The sequence below is a fragment of the Nycticebus coucang genome, chromosome 17 (assembly GCF_027406575.1).
Source record: "Nycticebus coucang isolate mNycCou1 chromosome 17, mNycCou1.pri, whole genome shotgun sequence".
Lineage (NCBI taxonomy): Eukaryota > Metazoa > Chordata > Mammalia > Primates > Lorisidae > Nycticebus > Nycticebus coucang.
This window is the reverse complement of record NC_069796.1, coordinates 63,862,313-63,885,714: the sequence shown is the minus strand read 5'-3', so window position 1 is coordinate 63,885,714 and position 23,402 is coordinate 63,862,313. Positions and strand designations below refer to the sequence as shown.

Here is a 23,402-nt window from a genome sequence, read left to right as displayed (position 1 = left end):
ATAAACCTTCAAATCCATTGTCACAGACTCAAAACCTTACATATATTAGATGGAAGAACCTGGATAATTCATTGAAGATCTTTGCATCTCAGTTTTATTTTCTCTAACTGGGAGAAATAATAAATATTATGTTTCAGTAAAGATCTTGGTATATAGTAGCTATTATTTCCAGTTATTATATTATTATAGTCTGTGGGGTAGAGCCAATATTTTCATGAGCATGTATGTTTCTACAGACCTGATGAGGAGCAGGAGACAGGGTCATTGTCTTTCTGGAGTAAGCTGAATGCCACTTCCCACAAAGCTTGTTAGTGTAGGATAAAGAGCTATTCTGATTATGCACTGTGGGTATGTTATCATCCTTCTGGAAACCAGGTCCCTCCATCTATGAAATACAATCATTCTTGCATTAAAATTATGATAGAAAGGATATTGTTTTCTAAAATTATTTCTGTTTAAGTCTATTTCCTCTATTTCCTAGTATCCATGCCAAACTCTGGGATATTCTCATCTTCTCCATCCTGACATCCAAAGGGAACAAATCTTGCCATTGAAAGTTTGCCTCAGGATCCTCCTTATTCTAGGAAAATTAAACAAAGAAATATAGTATAAAAAAGAACCAATTCCACCTTGCCTGGTTGAGATGAGTGGGTGGCACTTTGGAGAAGACTTGTACAGGAGGAGAAAGTTTGTGGAAGCAGCTACTGTGTATGTGATGTACAGCATACAAAAATGGGATGGAAGCCAAGGAGCTTTAAGTAATGTTACTGTTTGGCTATCAGTGAAATCAGTATGTTGAAGAGACAGGTTTATCAAAGCATTATTCAAAACAGCCAAGATAGGACATTAACCCAAAGTATTCATCACTGGATGTCTGGATAAAGAAAACTTGCTTTACATACACAATGAAGTACTACTCAGCCTTAAGAAAGGGATAAATCCTGTCATTTACAGCAACACAAATGCATCTGGAGAGCATCATGCTTAGTTAAGGAAGCCAAGCACAGAAAGGTAAATACCATGTGATCTTACTTACATGTGGATCTAAAAATTTGAACTTACATGTGTAGAAGCACAGAATAGAATAGTGGTTACTGGGAGCTGAGGCTAGAGGAAAATGGTAGAGTAGGAAGATTTTGGTCAAAGGATACATAATTTCAGTTACAGGTGAGAGATGAATGGATAAAGACTATGTGGCATTCATGCACAGGGAACACTATTCAGCCATAGGTGAAATCCTATCATTTGCAACAAGATGAATGGAAATAGAGGATATTATGTTAAATGAAATGAGCCAGACACAGGAAGGTAAACACCACGTATGTGGAACACCCATATATGGAAGCTGCTGGGAGAATGAGGACCAAAGACCCCATTCTTGGCAAAGAAAAACAACCCCAGAAAAAGAGAAAAACTAAAAAGTAAGCTGAGTGAGTTGGAACAAAGAAAAATCAGCTATTCTACACTTAAGCTAGCCATTGCAGGCAAGCTTCTTGCCTTTTCTGAAATTCTAGCCTGTTGAGGATACAGTTTACAAATTCCCTGCTGAGGCTGTGAGCACTCTGAGAAGAGTAATGGCCACAGAAGAGATTATGGCAAGTCCTAGAAAAGATACTTCTTCTAGGGTATTTCCTAAACAGGCAAAGCAAATACTCATTGTGGAGATTTGCATTTGCCTAGGGCAGAGACCAAGGGAGTAGCTAAAGCCTGGAGATACGGGCAGAAGAGCTTATATCCCTTATTGCAGAGGAAGATCCTCTGTGGTGGTGATGGGAGAAAAATACCTACCTCCCACCCATCCCTCAGAGGAGATTAACACTGGTGGCTGTTTTACTCCTCAGAGAACTAGTGGAGCTTAACACCTCCTTAGAAATCTTTGTGTGTGACCTTAAGCAGGAGGCTCTCCCAATACAAGGTTCAGATTTCAGATTATTGAAAGCTACTCTTAAGGTTAATAGAAGGTTAATAATAATAACAATAGGAGCTGATATGATCAATCTGAGAAATGACTGATATCTTTGTTCTCACCCTCATCTTATCCTCTGGACAAACAGACTTCAATAAAATCAGAGTAGAGCAAACACTCCTCCGGGCCATTGCTGGAATCCCATGACAGGCAATGGACCCCTGAGCTCCCACTTTTAATTCTACTCTACATCTCTTGTCTTTCTTTACCATTGCTCCTAATTTTATATTTCTTCAGTCAATGGTGGCCAGTTTCTGCAGGTCTCAGCTGATGCTGCTCTTGGGGTGGGATCCCAACAGAAGCTAAAAGAAATAGAGTTGAACTCATAGGAGTATAAAGTAAAGAGTATATTAGAGGCTGGAAAAGGCAGGAGAAAAGAAGGGATGGGGAGAAATTTGTTAATGGATATAAAACCATAGCTATTAATAGCTAAGAGCAATAAGTTCTAATGTTGTGTAGCACTGTAGGATAATTAGAATTAACAATAATATATAGTTCAAATAGCTAGAAGGAAGATTGAATGTTTCCAACACAAAAAAGGATAAATGTTTCAGATGATGGATTGTTTGAGATGATGGGTATGCTAGTTATCCTGATCGGATCACTATGTGTTACATGCATCAAAAACTCACTGTGTTCCCCATAAATCTGTATATGACAATAAATTTCTTAATCTAAAAAAATAAATAAAACTTTAAAAAATATTCTAATTATAGGAGGAATAAGTTTAGGAGGTCTATTATACAGCCTGGTAATTATAGTTAGTATTGTATTTTTGAAAATTGCTGAAAGAGTAGATTTTAAGTATTCTCATCACAAAAAATAGGTATCTGAGACGACATATATGTTAGTTAGCTCAACTGAGTCATTTCACAATGTATGCATGTATCAAAATATCATGTAGTATACCATAAATATATACAACTTCTATTTGTCGGTTGAAAACCGAAGAAAAACACATATATACACAAAAAGTATTACTCTAGATGTTGAATGGACAGGTCTCTCCAAATCTCATGGATTTTGAAAAATGTACTAAATGTATTCCTATATTTACAAAATACTCAGTGTAAAACCAAACAGGCTGAGTTTCTCCTCATATCAGTGTAGCACAAAGTGAACAGAACATCTGCCAGGCAGAGGAGCCCCAGGCAGTGGGGAGCATTAAGTGAGGCTGGGAGGAATCACTGAAATTAGAGGAAGGGCTCTGTATCCTCACAGACCAGAAATTGGGGCTTGAATCAAGTTTCTTTTAGATTTCCCAGGGAAGATACCCAGCTGACTAAGAGCCCTGAGTAATTCATTACCACTTAACAAACCACTTAACAACTCTAGGCCTCAGTTTTCTTAGTCTTAAATAGTGAGATTGTGACAGTGTAATATGTAAATATCTACTTCATAAAGACCTTATGAAAATCCAATAGTACAGTTGTTTTGAGTGGATTTTGGAAAGCAAAAAATTATTCAATAGATAGGAAAAAATACTAAAATGGAAGTAAAGGTATAAGGAATAACCTTGTTCAGAAAAAAAATCAGTGCCAATATTACAGAAAGGAAACTGTTTCTGAAAGTTGTTTCAGAGTTGAGTATAGCATTTACATGTATTATATTATTATTGATGGATTGGTACAAATAAGATAAACTAGATATGGAAGAGAGATTTTGTGTAATGAAAGAATACTTTGGTCCCTCTAGTTTTCTTTGTTTCCTGATGAATTTTAAAGTGTAATAATGTACACTGAATAGTAGTGCTGTTTAAGAGCTTATATTTTACTAGCATAAATATAAGAGATGCAAATTTCTGCTGGCTCCATAACTTGTCTAATTATCAAGTCAGATTTGTTTAAGCTCCCAGAGATTCAGAAGGGCACTGCTGGTAATATGTTTACACACTACATCCATTTCTTCTTGAGTTATGCCCCTCTAAATGCAATAACACTAATTCTTTAACAATAAAATCTATTCAATGTATATATGGATAAAAAAATTCAATGATTTTAAATACAATAGTTCCAGAAGTTCTGAATGTTAATTTATATCTGAAGAATATAAAGAGATAAAGCTCCTTTTATAAAAAAAAAAAGCACAAATAAAAACTATTATAGTTGTTAAAATTATCTATCAGAGATTTAAGATTTGTTAGCATATAAAGTCTTTCTTGAGATTCACTTTCTGGATTGTTACATGTACATGTTTACATACTACTTAGAAATAAAACTATACCTCATACTGAAGTTGTCATCTCTTGTGTGAATTTTTAAGGAGGTAAATAAGACACATGTAGGAGGGCCTTAAGGATTCACTACAGGTCCTTCCTGGAATGAAGTCTCATTTTGCACAGAATGTAGCTCAAGTACTGCAGAAGTTGAGCCTACATCCAAGGGTACTCAGGAGAAAAAGGATGTAGGCAAAGTCAGGTGTGAATAGGCTAAAAAACAGGAGGATTGATCTTTTTTATATGTAAAACTTATCCTTTTATAGTCTAGGATGGACAAATTCATAGGGAAACTGATCTGCCACACTGATGGCTTCTCCCAGTTCATCAGAATTTTTTTTTTTTTTCAAATTAATATGAGGGTACAAATGTTTAGGTTACATTGTTTTTGATTCTAAGGTAAAGTTCAAGTTGCAGTTGAACTTTGAACTTGAACTTTGAACATTGAACTTGAACTCCCTTCACCCAGAGAGGGTGCAGAACACCCTCAACATTGTGCATATTAGGTGAGATCCTGCCAATTGTCCTCCTTTCTCCAGCCAACCACACTCTGTCTTCCCCTCCCCTTTCCCTCTTCTCCTCTCCCCCATGTTAGACTATATTTGTATTTTATTTGTGTGGGCATGTCGTTGTTGTATATTGGTTTCATATTAGTATTGAGTGCATTGGATATATTGAATGTGTTTCAACTCCATCCAGGTAAATATAAAAGATATAAAGTCTCCATCTTTTCGTATTTCATGATAGGCCACAGTTTGTTAATCTATTCATGGGTTGATGGGCATTTGGGCTGCTTCCAAGATCTGGCAATTATGAACAGAGCTGCAGTAAACATTCTAGTGCAAATGTCTTTGTGGTAAAATGATTTTTGTTCTTCTTCCTAGTGATGGCATTGCTGGATCAAATGGAAGGTAGACTTTTGGTTCCTTAAGAATTCTCCATACTTTTCACTAAAGTTTGTAACATCAGAAATATTTTTAACAGGAAAGCAAAAGTGAACCAAGTGTCCTTTTCCCATGCTACTTAGTGCATGGGGCCCTTTACCTCTGGTTGTAAACAGTGCCCAAACAACCTCATAACAACTTGGATACTGACTACTGGAATATTGTAGATATTGTACATTTATTTCATTAACAAAAATTCAAAAAAGTCTATCCTTCAGGCCTCAAGGAACTGTCTCAAATCTTTAGGGAAGTCCGGGACAAATTGCAGGTTAAATTAAGGATAAGTTGTTAACAAATACTCTTGTCAATACCCTGAAGAAGTTGATCTCATTTTAACATTCTAATACATTTTAATAGTGCCATTATCAGTGATATTTTCAACTATTCATGCTAATTTATGAAACCACTATATATATTTAAAAACAGCTTTAATTTGCTATTCCCTTATAAAAATTACCTGTTTGAAGTATACAATTCGACATATTTTTGCAAATTCAGAGTTATATCATTACCACTATTTAATTTAAAAACATTTTTATCAAATCCCTCCCCCAAAACATAAAACTATATGCATTAACAATCACTCCTCATACCCTATCCTTTCTCCTCACCAACTCTTCGAAACCACTGACTTACCTTCTGTTTTTACGGATTTTCTTATTCTGAACATTTAATGTAAATTTATAGTATGTGGTCTTTTGTTGCTGGTTTCTTTCACTTAGCATAACATTTTCAAGGTTCATTCACATCATAGCATGAATTAGTACTTCACTTCTTTCTGTGGTTAAATAATATTCCATTGTATGGTGATACCGTGTTTTGTTTACCCATTTAACAGTTGATGAGCACTTGGGTTATTTTCACTTTCTGGTAATTGTGAATAATGGTGGTTTGAATATTTATGTACCTTTTTTTAAAAAATCAACATACATTCTCTTGAGTGTATAACCATGAGTATTGTATGTTTAATGTCCTGAGGAATGACCAAATGTTTTTCTGTGAAACAGTACTTCATTGAGGTTTTAATCTTCATTTCCCTAATGATGTTAAACATCTTTTCATCTGCTTTTTGTCCATTTGTATCTTTGTAGGATAAATGTTTATTCAAATCTTTTACCCATTTTCTAACTGGGTTATTTGCCTTTTTATCATTGAGTTGTAAGAGTTCCTTATATATTTGGATACAAGCCCTTATTAGATACATGGTTTTATTTCCCCATCCTTGATGGCTTCCTTTGAATCACAAAAATGTTTAATTTTCGTGAAGTTCAGTTTATCTATTTTTTGTTTTGTCACACATGCTTCTGGTGTCATATCTAATATCTATCTGTTGCCTAAACCAAGATCATGAGTATTTACTGCTGTTTTCTTCTAAGAGTTTTATTATTTAACTCATAAATTTTTGACTCTGACCTATTTTTTCTTGTTTTGAATATGGTATGAGATAGAGTTTCAATTTTATTCATTTGCACCATCACTATTTGTTGAAAAATTTGTGCTTTATCCATTGAATTGTTTTGGAATTTCTGTCAAAAATCAGTGGACCATGAATATAAGATTTATTTCTGGACTTGCAATTCTATTACATCAATCTATGTCTAGCCTTATTTTAAGAACTACAAAGTACTGCAACTTTGTGGTAAGTTTTCAAATCAGGTGATGTGAGTCCCCAAACTTTGTTCCTCTTTTACAAGATTGTTTTGACTATTTTATATTCCTTAAATTTGGGGGGAAACTTTTCCAACCAGTGGAATTTTGATTGAGATTTTGTTGAAGGAGTCTATTGCCATCTTAATAATTTTGTGTTCCTCTCAATGAAGATAGGATGCCATTCTTTCAACAATGTTTTGTAGTCGTTATTATACAAATCTTACACTTTGTTTGCTAAACTTATTCCAAAGTATTGTATTCATTTTGATGTTATTGTAAGTAGAATTATTTTCATAATTTCATTTTAAGATTATTTCTTGCAATTGTAAAAAACATAATTTATTTCCTATACTGATTTTTATATTATATAAAATACACCGCTTCTGAGTTTGTTTCTCAATTTCTTAGCATTTTCTATATATAAAATATTTCATTTGTGGATAAGTATAGTTCTAGGTGTACATGTACAAACTAGATGCCATTCATTTGTCTTGACTTTTCCCCCTGACTGAAATCTCTTGTACAATGTTGAATGTAAGTGGTGAGCACAGAAACCCTGTCTTATTCTGGATCTCAGTGAAAACACATTCAGTATTTCACCTTCAAGTATGATGATATTAGCTATGAAGAGTTTTTTACAGATGCCCTTTATTAGGTTGAAGAGGTGTCTTTCTATTTTTAAGTTGTGTGTTTCTATTATGAAAATGTGTTAAACTTTGTTAAATGCTGGCTTTCATTTTTTTTGCATCTACTGACATGATCATGTTCCCCCCCTTTATTCTGTCAATACACTGTGTTGCACTGATTGACTTATGGTGCACAATCACATTTATATATCATTGGATATACTTTGTTAGTATTTTTTAAGGATTTTTGCATCTGTTTTCATAAGGAACATTGGTATAGTTTGTGTGTGTGTGTGTGTGTGTGAAGTCTTTGTCTGCCTTGACATTAAGATGGTACTATCCTCATACAATAAAGTAGGAAATGTTTCATTTTCTTCTATTTTTTGAAAGAGTTTTTGAGTACTTGCATTATTGATTCTTTGAATGTTTGGTAGAATACACCAGTAAAGCCATTCTTCCTGGGCTTTTCTTATGGGAAGATTTTGATTACTAATTCAATATTTTACTTATTATAAATCTACTTAAAATATTTATTTCTTCTAGTTGATTTTAATGGTTTGAGTTTTTGTAGAAGTCTTTTCGTTTTACCTGGTTTTTTTTTTCCTCATTTTAGTAGTTTGAGTCATAGGCCACTTCTAAATTTGGTCTTACATTCCCTAGCACCTCAGCTCTTCTTTCTACTCCACAAGCTGGCTGTGAAATCTCAGCTTTGAGATTAAACAAAGGTGATTGAATCTGCCTCATAACCTCCTGTGGGCACTGACGCCGACCAGCTATGTCTCCAAAGAATAGAAAGACTTTCTTTTCAAAGTGTGGGTCACAAACCTACAGCCCCAGCATCCCATCAGAGAAGAATTTTGGGCCCCACCTCAACTCTTCTTGTAAATTTGCATTTTGCCAAGATCCCAAAGTGAATTGTATGCACTTTAAAGTTCAAGAATTACTAATTTAAAGGAAATAGAATTTATCGAGCCAGGCCTTTTCCTATCACTTTATTTCACCTAGACTATAACATACAACACAATTTGTGGGATAAAAAATCTTGGGTAGGCATTACAGCAAATCTCTCGACTAATTCCCTTATACTACAAAAGAAGCGATGTAGTCTCCTTCCTGCACTTAGGCATTCACAGTCCGTAGAGAGTCTGCCAGGTGAGCTTTCCTGTCATTTCTGACTTTTCTCTCTCTAGTCCCTCAGCCCACTTCTACTGCATCACACAGCTAGTGACCCAACTTCTTCCCTTAGGAGGCTTACCCCTTGGTTCTTGCTTCCACTCTGCAAAGTCAAACAGTGGTGCAGGCTTCAACAGGATGTTCCGGATGCCCTTACCTGTTCCCTCAACATGGCAGGAACTTTCTAAGGACCCTTAACGAGGGGTAATATGATCCCACCCATTGTGCATGAGACTTCCCAACTCTCAGACTCAGACAGGCAGGTTCCCTTTATTAGTCATGTCTCATAAACACAAACACTGCTTTTTCTCAGAAATAACCTAGTCAAATTCTATATTGAAAAGTTTTTTTTTCATCTTTTAAATTATTTTCATCTATTACCCCTAGAAACAATAGTATTATCCAATAGCACCTTCACTTTTGGCTTTTTGTCACCTCACCTAAGAATTGTGTGATTTTGCATGAAAAAAACATTCTGTCCATCAATTTACTTTTATTATTTCACAGAAGCAATGGCTTATCTGTTCCAATGTATACTCTTTTGATTCTGTATTTCCTCTTGTACATAGTGAATTTTCCACTTAGTCTCTTCATAGTTATTAAAACAATGACCAGGTACAGCCATAGTCCAGCTACAGTAGCCACGTACATGAAATGAATACCTTCTGGGAAACATGGTTGGTCTATGTTTAGGGGCTCAGGCTCTGTTTTCAAAGGGTTTTCACATTCTGACCTTCAACAGCTGCTAAGAAAGAGGTCTGTTTTATTCAAGTATTCATTTTGAGAATATTTTTCAAGTCACCTTAATAATTTTGTCTCCCATATTAATATTTTGACTAGCATCATGTTAATGGAAAGAAACTCAAAGAATTATTTTGTTCAAATTTTTGTCTTCTATAAAATGAATTTTTAAGGCTTATTCGTGAAAAACAAACCACCACCAACAAGAAACCCCAAACAAATAAATATAAATACCCGAAATTTAAAACTTTGTAAAAGATCCCTTTAATCAATCCACTTATTCTCTCTTCCTTTCTCCATTCTCCTTGGCTCATAAACTTGCTCTCAGATCTGAATCTCCTTTAATTACAAGTAATAGATAACCATTCATAATAACTCACAGATGAATAGTCTGGGATTTGTTGTTGTTGCTGAGATTTTAGAATTATTTCCTAAAACCCAAAGGCAGAGAATGCCTTCCAAAGAATCAGAACAGGAAAAGCCATTAACAGACTGGGTGACCACTCTCACTGTCTCTTTCCCTGGGAACTTACAAACTTCCTTGTTTTCTTTGTGTTTCATACGTCTTCTTCATTATTCTCTCTCTTTTCCTCATGTTTTTGCTTCTCTGTGAACACAATTTAAAAAATACCACCCCACAGCTTCCAAGCTTAAATGCCTACTGAGTTCAAATATTAAAAGAACATAGCTAATATTTTTGAAAACCAAATTCCAACTTTCTCAAGGAAGAATATAATGGGACAGGTTGCTCAGATTTCTCTCCTGGTCCAGAAATATTTGGCCAAGAAGCCACTTCTAGCAATTGACAGTGAGACTAGGTAGGGTTGAGTTCTGTCCCCAAAGGTGTCTCTTATGACATTCCGAGATTGTTTTACATCCTTACCTTTCTTTGTCAGAATATGGCTCATACTTTTATTCTCATTTCAATTTCCTAAGTCTCAACCCTTTCAAGTAAAGAAAAAGAAGCACTGTTTCAGCCAAAGAAAGCAGTGAAATGGGAAAGAGCCTGTAGGAGATTTTTGGGGTAATCCATGAGCCTGCAGATTGCAATGTGACTCACACACAGGGCAGTTGAATGAGGTTTGCTCTCCCATGGAGTTATTGGTGAACAGAAATCCAGTTCTCTTGGCAGTTCACACATTAAAGTCAGTGCTATTAGTCTCTCGCAGAGTAGTGTCCAAATAATGTAATAACATTTCACAGTTATTAGCCTTTTCTAAGTTATTGCACTTTGCTCAGTTCTGGCAAGAGGCCCACATCCTGGAGCAGGACTCCACTTTTAAACACTATAGTGATTATTCTACTTTAAATAATGGATTTGCCAATGGAGATAAAGGAATTTTATGATCCTTAAAGAATCGTTCACTTACCTATTTTAAATGTTAGAGGTTTAATGCTCTTGCCTGATTAAATCAAAGTGGGGGCAGTGGTTTCTCTGCAGGTGTCAGAAAAAAAAAAACAAAACAGTAAAATCACATTTCTCTCTTTTGAGCTCACCGTCTATGGGCTTCTTCCAATGCAGACAAGATTATAGCTATGAAAATTACCTGGAGAGATATATTTATAACATATGGAAGATTCACGTGCTGTACAGAAAAATGATAATGTCTGGTATCCTAAATGTCTTATCATGTCCTGTAATGACATTTGATCTCCTTTAAATAATGTACAAATCCAATTATATCTGAATAAAATTGGTTAAAGTAACTTACCTGTATTTCTTCCTCATTTCTTGGATATCAAGGGATCATGAATGTATAAAGATACTACATGTAAAATATCTTCAATTTCTCTTAAGAAATATACTGTGCTCACCTAGAATAGAGATGGTAACACTCTTTTTTTCTCTCCTATTTTATTTTTTTAAAAAGTCCCATCCAAAAAAATAAAAAACAATAAAAAATAAAAAAGTCCTATCATATCCTAGAAAAGATGAACTTAGTTATCTCTTGACCCAGACCCTTTAGCCAATTGATTATAGAAGTATGCACCTGACCTAACCTGCACCCTTCACACGCTCTTTCCTGGGAATTCAAAACTGAACCACAGAAACTGATGCAAGGCAGCCAGAATGGAAGGTCATGTAGACTGCAGGGTTTCAGTTGGCATAAGAGACACACGAGTGCATGGAGATGAATGGATAGAGAACTTAGTCATTAAAAAGAATTAAGCAGATGTCTAGAAGATATTGATGGTGGAGGGTTAAGAGAAGAAGAAAAAAAATACTTGAGTTCTTAGCAGCTGTCCTTATCAAATGTGCAGCTGTACTTGAACTTTACAGGATATCCAGGATCCTCACAATACACCTCACTCTGGTAAGACAGCTTGAATCAATTTATATTTCTTGCTGTTGTTGGCTGGAGAATTTTCTATTAAGACACATGATATTAGCTCAAGATTCATTAGAACAAAAACAAAAATGTGTTTGTGGCCAAATCAGACACCATCATTTGAAATAACTACACACAGAACTGGCAATCACAGCCCAAGGCTTTCACAGATGCTGCAACACTGAACCTCCATGCCAATCTCTGTAAGCATAACTTATTTTACTGATAAGGAAAAGGAGGCATAGAAAGGTTAAATAACTTTTCTAAAACCACTTACTACATGTGACAGGAACAAAACTGTTCTGAAGTCTTCGGCTTCCACACTCCTGCATACTTTGCATGCATATGCTGTAAGGTGATGATGAGCCATAGCACCAAACCCAGGTGCATAAAAGAAATTCTGGTGCTTTATCAGTTAGAATTGTTAACCAAGTCCTCCAGCAATGTCCTACTTGTTCCCAGAACCACCAGTCACTGGCGTGTATGACTCTGAGTCTCAGACCTCATTTATGAAAGCCCTACAAGGTGAAGATAGAAATTAAAGATAATGAATAAAAAGATCCTAGCACAGTGCCTGCCCCCCAGCAAAATTGTACCTAAGATACTCCCATTACAATATAGGACTACTCCTTCCAGGCAAACAAAACCAGGCAAAGGCGAATCCAGTAGTATCTTCCTTCTACTCTGCTTCTCTCAAGCTTTGCAAGTCATGTATAGACCAGCAGAGCGACAAAGTGCTTAGGGCCTTCAGAAAGGGCTGCTCAGCCAGTGCGCTGGTTCACACCTGTGATCCTAGCACTCTGGGAGGCTGAGCTGGGTGGATTTCTTGAGCTCAGGAGTCCAAGATCAGCCTGAGCAAGAGCAAGAGCAAGACCCCACCTGTATTAAAAAACAGAAAAAACTAACCAGGTGGGGCACAGTGGTGACACCTATAGGCCCAGCTACTCAGGGGACTGACACAATAGGATTACTTAAGCCAAGAGTTTGACATTGCTGTGAGCTATGATGCTACAGCACTCTACCCAGGGTAATGGAATGAGACTCTATCTCAAAAAAAAAGAGCTTTCTGCCCACCTAGTGAGTAGGATTTGTGAGTTTCTTATCTCTTCAAGGTCCAGAATTGATTGTTTTACCTTAGAGATTTTATCTTTTATGTTTTTATTTACACCTTCTCCTTTCTTGGATCTTGCTTAGTACACGACAGAAATTCCTGGTTGTGCATCTTCTTGTTGTATATGGCCTGACATTGGTCTGACCTTCAGTCACAGATAAATTTCTATCCAAAAGGACAAAACAGGTACTGCATTCTTTGCCTGCACAAATTTTCACTGGGTATTGTCACTAACTTGATTCTTTTAACATACTTCTATTCCTACTAAACTATGAATTTTCTCATAGACCTTCTCTTCATTTTACTTTGAATATTATATTTTGATCACCTTCAAGTCTACTCAAACCACATAGCTACTGTGGGTATTGTTCTCTTACAGTTTTGGACACTTTCTTCTTTATCGCCCCTGAATATTATATAAGCAAAGTTCATACCAGGACTGTATTCCAAACTTATCCATTATTTGAAGTCTTGTTTTCCTCCCCTCTCTATAAATTACTTTGCCATTTTTTTCTCTTTCCCCAGAAGTAACTGCTCCCAATTTGTTAAATATCTTCCTTATATTTCTTAACTTTCTCATAGTAGAGCATTTGATACCCTTTGCATAAGAGACATCAGATGAAAATAAGTTGAATGGCATCTATCTGAGTAGCACAGAGACATTTATCTCCTGGGTACATATGTAGACAAGTTGAAATACTAGACTCTTAAGATCTCTTTGTTTTTTTATTCAAACCCTTATGAAGGAACTAGTGAATGTCAAAAACAAGCAATTATAAAGAGCTTACGTTAGGAGCATGAGGACCAATAAATTATCACCGTATAATTATAAAGCTTGGATATAATTGGTGGAGGCTTCCTGCTATTCAGAGATCTGTCATGGTCACCTACTCCAGTCTATGGTTTTCCTCTATGCAATAGGAGCATGGAGACCACTAATGGATGTATTTGTGCTGTTTTAAGGATTCCTCCATGGTTAGGTCCCCTACACTGTGCTTTGAAAGGAGCATGCAGACTAATAATGGTTGTACTTGTTCTGATTTGAGGATTCTTCAATGGTCACGTGCTGTTTATATCATGCCTAAGAAGAAAGATGCAGACCAATAATGGATGCATTCAAGGTGATTTACTCACTCTTCTATGGTCACAAACTATGGTTGCATCTACATGTTAGGAGCATAATGAGTTGTAATGGATGCATCGATCTAATTTAAGAATTTTGCTTTGATCAAGACTTATCATTGTTACTGAATGGACTAATGTAATAGTCAAAGTTGTAGTGTGGTTTGTTTAAGGGTATTTACTGTATTATTAACAAAATATAAAATATAGTCAAATAGGGCCAAATGTAGTTCAGTAACAAGTGTGGGAGTATTACATAAAGCATCTCTTGGATTAATAAATATGTGAAAAATGGATACTAATTATTTAAAGATATATACGAGTAATGTGAAAATGATTTTATATGTATATATATATATATACCTATAAGCAATTACTAATGCTATAATTGAATTGTGTGAATTATAGGCTTTTTATGAGTATTAGTGAATTAAAAAAATAAAGCAGCATTGCATGAAGAGAAAGTGGGCCTTTCCTGGACCAATGATGAGAATTGCAGGTATATGAGTCTTGGATGATGAATAATATGTGTCTGGAACTCTGAGGTTCAAAACAAAAAAAAAAAAAAAAAAAGAGCTTACGTAATATGGTCTCATGATTTCTTATCATGGCTACATTATTCCTTCCCCCACAAAAGAGGCAGAGTTGTATTGTTACATTAGTTTTAGGGAAAATGAATCTGAGTCTCCAGTGTTTGTTCTGAAAAGGTTAGAAAGATATATCTAATCCTAGTATGAATGCTGCTCACCACCTCTGCCATCACAGACAAAGCTTTTCACTGGTGGATGGTGCATGGGAAAGGATGCCAGTGACATTAACCTTGAGCCCTACTTGAGAAACGGATCTCAGCTTGAAGCCTTAAAAAAAAAAAAAAAAAAAAGAAATTAAACATCAAACCTAATAAAGTCTTTCTGTAACTTTTTTGGAGTCTAAAATTTGATGTTAGCCATCATATTTCTCTTGCTTGGGGGAAATATATGCCATTGCAAACATCTTGGTTTTGCAAAGTCAAGCTGAGTGCCTATCCTGGAATGAAGGGGTGCAGATACAAAGAGCTGAAAGTCGTTTCTTCACCAGTAGCAGAGTATTATTCCACATGAATTATTTTGATGTTTACTTTTTCTTCTTATGTCTACTGGGAAGCGTGGGCAGGGTCAAATGTACAAAGGGGACATGCATACATATCTGCAAAAGTGTGGCAGGCAGGGCAGAGGAAAAACAAAGGAAGCAGTGTCTGGGATCCTCTAAGAAGAGCTGAAATCAATAGACCCCAGGAACAATGATATTTGATATCCAGCTGGCTATCAAATTGAAGTGTCCTATTTCTGCATTTAATTCCTATGTGTTCTATTTAAGTCTTTAGTAAAGTTAGATTAACATAGTTGTTAGCCATGGTTGAGGGTAATGATGTATGTTCAGTTCTTGCTGAGAATGAAGTAGTCTGGGAGGGTGTCCACAGGAAGAGGTGATAATTGGATAAACAGTGTACTGAGTGACAGGAAACAAGAGACAATCAGAAGAAATCTTCCTGACAGGTGTATATTGCCATTCACAGAGGATTCATGTGACCACTCGCAGGGTAAGGGAGAGAGACTGCTAGAGTCTGTGCAGCTCTGCAGAAGGGAGTTTGACTGTGCCAGTCAACAGAAAAACGCAGCACTGGAGAAGAGAGGACATTCAGATTGTCACCACAGTCCTGCTCTTTACTCATAGAAATGTGATATTTGGAGATATAGTGCTCTTCTTTCCTTACTGCTCTATTATCCTGTATATCTACTTTACTCTCTCACAGTCTCACCTTTATGCAGAATTTTTATCTGTTTCTGTCTGTGTTTTTCTAATGTATGTTTGGATTCAAAATCCAGTCAGAAAAATCCCTCAGGGAGAAATTCAAAGGAGAGAGAGGAAGGAGCAAGGATGGAAGGGAATGAAAAGGGAAAACTAAATGAAGGGTGGAGAAGTGGAGGAAAGCCCAGTAGGATGAACTACTGCTCAGGGAGGCTGAACTATGCAGCACTGATTTTCTTAGTATCTTGGAGTTGAGAGAAAATATTGCTATCATCTAATCTAATCTATTGTCCCCTACTCCCACATGACAGTGATGTGATTCTGATATGTAACTTTCATATTAGGCCGCACCACTATTCAGAAACCAGAGGAGATTGACTTAAAAATGCCACCCTAAAGTAAGAGTCACCATCAGGCAGAGTAGGGCAGACACAACTGAAAAAGAGTGTGCCTTCACCTTCTGTGCCTGAGTCCCTGAATCTCATTTGGAAATATCGTCCTGATCTCTCCACCACCTTACAGTGAGCTAATATTTGCTAAACACTAAGTGCCCAGGATTGGACTGAATGCTTCATCTACATCATCTCTTCCCCCACCTACAACCATGGAAGGAGATACATGCTAGATTGTTATCCACATTTTACAGAGAAGTTCAGAAACATGTTCAAGGTCATGGGTAATAAAGAATGAAAATGCACATACCACCTGTGCTACTGATGTGATGCCCTGAGCTTTCTCCCGCCATGCTTTCAATCTCCTTACCTATGATTTTTCCTGATCTTGCTATCCTTTTCTTCCCTTGTATGAACTTTACTCATCTATGTAGGCTCTGATTTGTTTTAGCCTAACCCAAGTGGTTGATTCAGGGGACAGTTGTCATTGTTATACTAAATATGTGGCCTTATTCTGTCCCATTGATATTTTCTTTCTGAAGGGCTTTGAGGTGACAGCTAGCTTCTACAGTGACTTTTTTTTTTTTTTTTTCCAGTTTTTGGCCGAGGCTGGGTTTGAATCCACCACCTCCAGCATATGGGACTGGCGCCCTACTCCTCTGAGCCCAGGCACCTCCTGACAGCTAGCTTCTGATCTTTGTCCATCTGTAGTCAATAGGGATGTGCTCAGAACTTGAAAATCACCTCAGGAGGGTGGCACCTGTGGCTCAAAGGAGTTGGGTGCTGGCCCCATACGCCAGATGTGGCAGGTTCAAACCCAGCCCCAGCCAAAAACTGCAAAAAAAAAAAAAAAGCTACCTCAGTAGACATCAGATTTGAAAAGCTACTGACACTGTCTGAATTTCTCATGCAATCATTCTCTAGATGGGATAATGCATTTAAGCCCTTAGACCTCCATTTCCTCTTCTGCAAAATGGAGCCAATACAATGCCTGCTACAGAAGGGCTGCTGTATGGAACAAATGAGATGAAAGTACGTAGGCTTATGCTTAATGTAAACTATATGTTTTATAAGCTTTAGCTGCTATTATTAATATCATTTAGCAGAGGAAGAAACTGAAATCCTAAAGCTCAGCTTAGTGCCTCAAATTGAACAGCTAGTCCATGGCAGAGGCAAGAGCAGATCTTTCACACCAACCATTAACTGAACACCTACTGGGTGCCAGACTTTCTGGTGCACCCTGGGAACACTCAGACGGATGTGCACAATGTGACCTTATATGAAAATGAGTATTTCTAATATGGCATATTTCTGTAAATATTCATGAATATTGCCAAAAGAAAAAAATGCAAAGGATCCTGGAGAGATGAATTGTTATCTCAAGGTCAAATGAGAGATACTACAGTGTGTACAAAATAGTAACTCAGACACTCTGACACCTAACTAGCTCCCCTTTCCTTTCCACTGTGCTGCCTTCAGCTGAATGTAATTAGAAAAGTATATCTTTAGAAGACTAATACCCATTATACAATGTATTCCAACATTAACTATAAATTATTCTCTCCATCAGTGCAGGAAATTGGGTGTTGACTGTGTTTAAGGGGGAAAAAATTGATTCAAATGCTACATGAGAATATAATTTAGAAAGTGAGGCCTCAGTAGAAAAGCCATAGACTAGGGGTTTAGAAAACTTAGTTTTGGTCCAGCCTACTTCTATCTATGTTGCTTCCTCCTATGTGAAATGACCATGGTTTCATTTCTGGCACAAAGAAAGTGTAGGTGTATGTGTTGAGAGGCTGGGTTGGACCTTGGGCAGTGAGAAAGCTACCAGGATATCTGTATGTATATATTTTTTCCTTCAGGCACTGTCTTTGCATTAATTTTATTTTATGTTATTTTATTATGAGTGCCTGTAAGAAACCTCACTTAACATTAGGTCTTTACTCACAAAGAATGGAGGAGGACTAATCCCAATCTACTGGAACACATTGGTTCTCAGGCTTTCTGAGTATAGACGCTGGAGCTCAGGTTCTGGGGAAAGGAGTAGAATGAGTAACAAAGCAGCCAGCGCAAAGTCTTCACAGCCGCAGGAGCAAATCAAAAGAAAGGGGCCTTTCTCCCCACTGTTACTATGGCCAGAGCTGACCTGACACATCTCATCCTGGCCCGAGGTGGAGTGAGGGAACAGGCAGAGACAAAGTGGAAAAAGTTGAGTACAGATAACATGAGACAGAAGGGAGAAGTGAAGAAATAGAGCGTGACAGAGGGTGGTAGCTCAGGGGTGAGAGATCACTATTAATAATAATGGTGGCTCCATTTGCAGGGTTTCCTGTGAGCCAAGCATTGTTGTTTCTAATACTTATAACAAGTTAAACATTAAGTCTGCATTTTAGAAATAAGGAAGTGGAGATTCAGGGCGGTTAAAGAACTTACCCCTGGGGGTAAACAGTGTCAGAACTGAGAGCTAACCTCATGTCTGTCTGCCTCTAAAATCTATTCACCGTCTACATGCTAGGCTGAGGTAAGGCCTCAGAAGGATATAGAAAGCTGAGAATATTTACATGAACTGGTGACTGTATTTCAACACTCACAATAGCCAGTTTTCTCTGCTTTAAAAATATATTGGAATTTTTTTTTTTGCGTTTTTGTCTGGGGCTGGGTTTGAACCCTCCACTTTCGGCATATGGGGCCGGCCTCTGCTGTAAAATAAAGAGATCTAGAACCCATCCAAAAGCATGATTTGGGTAAAGTCAGGTTCGAGGTCCTCTAACATCTGCCTTGATGAAGCACATGATATAATAACTCAAAAGTAATCTTGTCATGTTCTCAGTAAGTTAAATACACTTTGGATAAAAGGATAAATAATATAAATCCAATAGCCATGTTAAAATTCTACAAGTGGAAATAAATAGCTATAAGCATAAAATAAGAACGTTCAGTTCCTTGAGATTTATGATGCCTAAGAACAAAAATGGATATAGATCTTTGCTTATGGGGGGTCTGTCAATGCAACATGGAGAGAAAGGGTCAGGAGGGAGAATTTCAAGGCCATTGTTTTCTTGTGCATCTACTTGTGCACCTTCATGACTTCAAGTAATTTTCCAGGATCTGCTTAGAAGTGCTCAGAGGTGTGGAACTTAACATTCTTGTGAACTGCTTGCATTGAACTCAATTCTCTGCAAATCATAAGGAATATAATGCTTAAATAATTCATTTTAGTTGAAAAATGCTGGTCATTGGCACTGTCTCTGGACTCCTGACAAACAAGCTAAACAAAAAGGAGAGAAAAGGCTTGAACATTTTGGTGGAGTATTTTCAAGACAACATGCAATCAGAATAATTAATGCGAGTGCAAATGCGATATTAGTTTCTGGAAATGTTTATCTTATGAAATGAAACATAATCACCGTGGCAAACTTTAGCATTAAAATAAAGAGATATTTAACAAAAAGAAAGAGATGAGAAGTCTCTACAAATCTCTTTCTTTTTTTTTTTTTTAAACTAGGATCTAGCCAAATAACTTGGCATTAGGTATTTCATGAGATGTATCATCAAAGTTATTCTTTTTAGTCTCTAACATTCTTTTAACTGGTTGCTTGAATGGATTTTTGTGTTGGAATGAGGACATTCAATGTAGTTAAATGGCTGGTCTTATAAATAAAAACCACATGGAGAACACTGAAGGAATGCATGCCCTGGGTATCACTTTTGATCACAGGTTACACACCATCCCATATCATTGCAATATACTCTACGATCTTCCCCTGTTTACCTCTCCAGCCTCACATCCTATCATTCTCCTTCCACATTGTTCTTCACTTCCAATCAGACTGAATTATTTTTAGTACTTTAAATCCATACTCTTTCCTTCCCTACTCCTGATTAACAATCTGCCCTTCACAGTAGTCTGCTCTTTTAAAAAAAATCAAACGCAATCATTTTACTTCTCTGGAACTCTCAGTGGCAACTTATTGTACTCGAGCCAAAGTCTTTAACCTTTGATTCACCAGGCCCTGTGCACCTGAGTTTTACCTTTATTTCCACTTCATCTTGCACCACGTTTCCCAGAGCTCTCCCCTCAATGATCTTGAGCAGTGATTTTCAACCACTGTGCCTCGGCACACCCATGTTCCGTGAGAGGATCTTAGGTGTGCCATAAACATTTTTAAAGATCATTAACTGACTTACTTTGGAAAAACATTCAAAGCACAAATAGTATATTCCTTTTTTTACTTTTTTTTTCTGATCGACATAAATTGTGTTGCGAAAGTTTAACTACACATTCAAGTGTGGTGTAAGATAAAAAAGTTTGAAAAACCTTAATCTTGAGTGTCTCTCCTTCTTTTCCCTTTGCCTCCTTGGTCTAGTCCTCCTTTGATTAAAAAGGCAGAAATAAGACAAGCTGTCTCTGTCTTCTAATGAGTTCATTTTCCCTTACATATTTCTGTGCCTGCACTCATCCTCATTGACAAGTACATCTAATATTTTGGTAATTTTTGGCCTTCCCAACTGGAGGGAAATTTCAGAGAATGTGTAAGTTGTTCACCATTGCACCCCCAGTGTGTATCACCAAGACTGCATGTAACTATTTGTATAATAAACATATTATCTCCACCAATTGCTTTTACCCCCACTACTCTTTCCTCTCCATCTCAATGACCCAAACATCCCCAATATTCTTCCACAGCACCCTGTCCTTCACCCAGCCTAAAACTCATCTGAATAATCTGTGTGCTTACCTCTTCCTTTCACTAAATTGCTATCACTCCAGAGGTAGGGGCCGCAGCTTGTGCAACCCTCTATCATCAGGCTGAACAGAGCTTCTGGCACTAGCAGGGCCTAGAAAATTATTTTTGAACAAATAATTATACTACAGACAGTGCTATCCAGTCATCCTAATCTAGGATGTCATCTGTTTTTTAAAAAGTGTCTAACTTTTACTTCTTTAAAAGAAAATGCATCCGCACATGTGGGTGTGTGATATGTTTGTGTGCATCTGAAGAAAGCTCGTCTTCACTGTGGCATGTACTGGACATCCTCCATGACATCAGCACTGCTGTCTGCAAAAGCCAAGGGTGAGTGCAGTCTGCTCAGCGTGTGTATGAGACGATGGTTTCATTTTAACCAAATTAATTCATCCTTTGGACATCACCTAGCAGTGCACAATGCCTCCCCAAAATTAGTGACAGTGTCTTTACCTGCTTTTGAAAATGAGGATAAGCTTTGGTATAGCTTGGCAGTAGTTATCTTTTTAACATTTTCCCTGGGATGAAAAACTGGGAAAACCTTTTTGATGAATAATGTGAACCAGAAATGATATTTTTAAAATGGAGAACAGGATTGTAGACACCATATAAAGAGCCTTGAGTCAGTCTTCCCACACTCTATGAAGACCGTTCTCTCTACCCTCAGAGTGGGGACTGGGGTTGAGCTCATGCTGATTCAGCATTTGTGTTAATAAATCCTCTCTACTAGACAGAAGTTATTGGACCAAGTAGGTGTTTGACTCAAGTGGATTATTTCCAATTCTTCTCCCAGGAGTTTGGAAGTAGCAGTTCAGGATGCTGGCCATCTTTTCTTTTTGCTTTGTGGTGAGTTTACTGTGATAGGCACTATGCAAAAGGCTTCAAGGATAGTTCATTTGGACCATGATAAAAATAGTGTAGATCAGAGAAGGGAGCATTTATTTAAATAATCTACATGTTCTTGTAGAATTGAACCGTCCTTCATTCTTAAAAATTACACACATAACTACTCTATATTAAATGCAGATGATTAAGATAGCATCTAGTCCCTTAGCTGTTAGCCACCCTGATGATAAATTTTGGAGGAATTTTCAGAAAAAAAGAAATTACAAAGCCTATAACCTCACTTCAAGGTATTAAGAGTTAGTGGATTTTCAGGGTCTTCTAGAGCTTCAGTCTCCTTTTTGGAAAGGTCGTCATTGTGTATTTCATGGAGTCATTCAAAGCTGATTTCATTTTTCCTCCAAGTAAATAAAAAAAAAAAAAGGAGGAAGGGAATTTTGCCCATGGAGAAATTACTTGTGAAGTTACTCAAAATTATAACTGTCTCTACCTTGGTAATAAAAGATATCATTTATATATAAAATACTTATAATGTTTATCTCTCTTAGTGCTTACAGGGGTCCCCACTTTGTGTGCGTGTGGGTGTGTGCACGCGCACATGTGCATTTTTGAGATGGGAAAAGATACATAACAAAGACTTAAGGGATCAAAATTATATTCCTGCCTTTGGCTTAATGTAGTATATAAACCTAGACTATTGCCTAACTTCCATTTCCCCATTTTTCATAGTTGTAAAGTTGAAATTTGAATGTGCCTTATCTCATTTTACCATATCATTAATGAGATGGAGCTTTGAACCACATGTTATCAGCCTGGTCTCCCCAACAGAAGGGTCATAAGGCCAACAATGCACTCATGTCTATGCAATGAAAACTAAACACAAACCTTACCCACCAAAGTTTGGGTGAACTTCTTGGACTGGCAAACCTCTGAGTGCTGTCACACATCAGAGCTGGCAGGCAGAAGCATCATCCAGGGCTCCACGGGCTGATGACAGAAAACTTTGCGTCTGAACCCCTCCCAGACACCGTCTATGCATCTCTTTTGCCTGGTCCTAATTTGTATCCTTTGCTATAATAAAGCTGTAATCATAATTTAAATACATAAATATAAATAAATAAAAATGCAAAGTAATGGCATTATAAGCTTAATCTTCTTTTTTTTATTATTATTTTTTTTTATTGTTGGGGATTCATTGAGGGTACAATAAGCCAGGTTACACTGATTGCAATTGTTAGGTAAAGTCCCTCTTGCAATCATGCCTTGCCCCCATAAAGTGTGACACACACCAAGGCCCCAACCCCCCTCCCTCCATCCCTCTTTCTGCTTTCCCCCCCCCCATAACCTTAATTGTCATTAATTGTCCTCATATCAAAATTGAGTACATAGGATTCACGCTTCTCCATTCTTGTGATGCTTTACTAAGAATAATGTCTTCCACTTCCATCCAGGTTAATACAAAGGATGTAAAGTCTCCATTTTTTTTAATGGCTGAATAGTATTCCATGGTATACATATACCACAGCTTGTTAATCCATTCCTGGGTTGTTGGGCATTTAGGCTGTTTCCACATTTTGGCGATTGTAAATTGAGCTGCAATAAACAGTCTAGTGCTGGTGGGACTGCAAACTAGTACAACCTTTCTGGAAGGAAGTATGGAGAAACCTCAAAGCACTCAAGCTAGACCTCCCATTTGATCCTTCAATCCCATTACTGGGCATCTACCCAGAAGGAAAAAAATCCTTTTATCATAAGC

The 23,402-nt window shown here is 37.0% G+C and overlaps 1 non-coding gene across 1 annotated transcript; it reads left to right on the top strand.

The window, feature by feature from the left end:
• The first annotated feature begins 14,354 nt into the window (after positions 1-14,354).
• LOC128569411 (small nucleolar RNA SNORD113/SNORD114 family) lies at positions 14,355-14,429 on the top strand. Its single transcript, XR_008375363.1, has one exon. It is a non-coding gene; the product is annotated as a small nucleolar RNA SNORD113/SNORD114 family (small nucleolar RNA).
• The last annotated feature ends 8,973 nt before the right edge of the window (positions 14,430-23,402 follow it).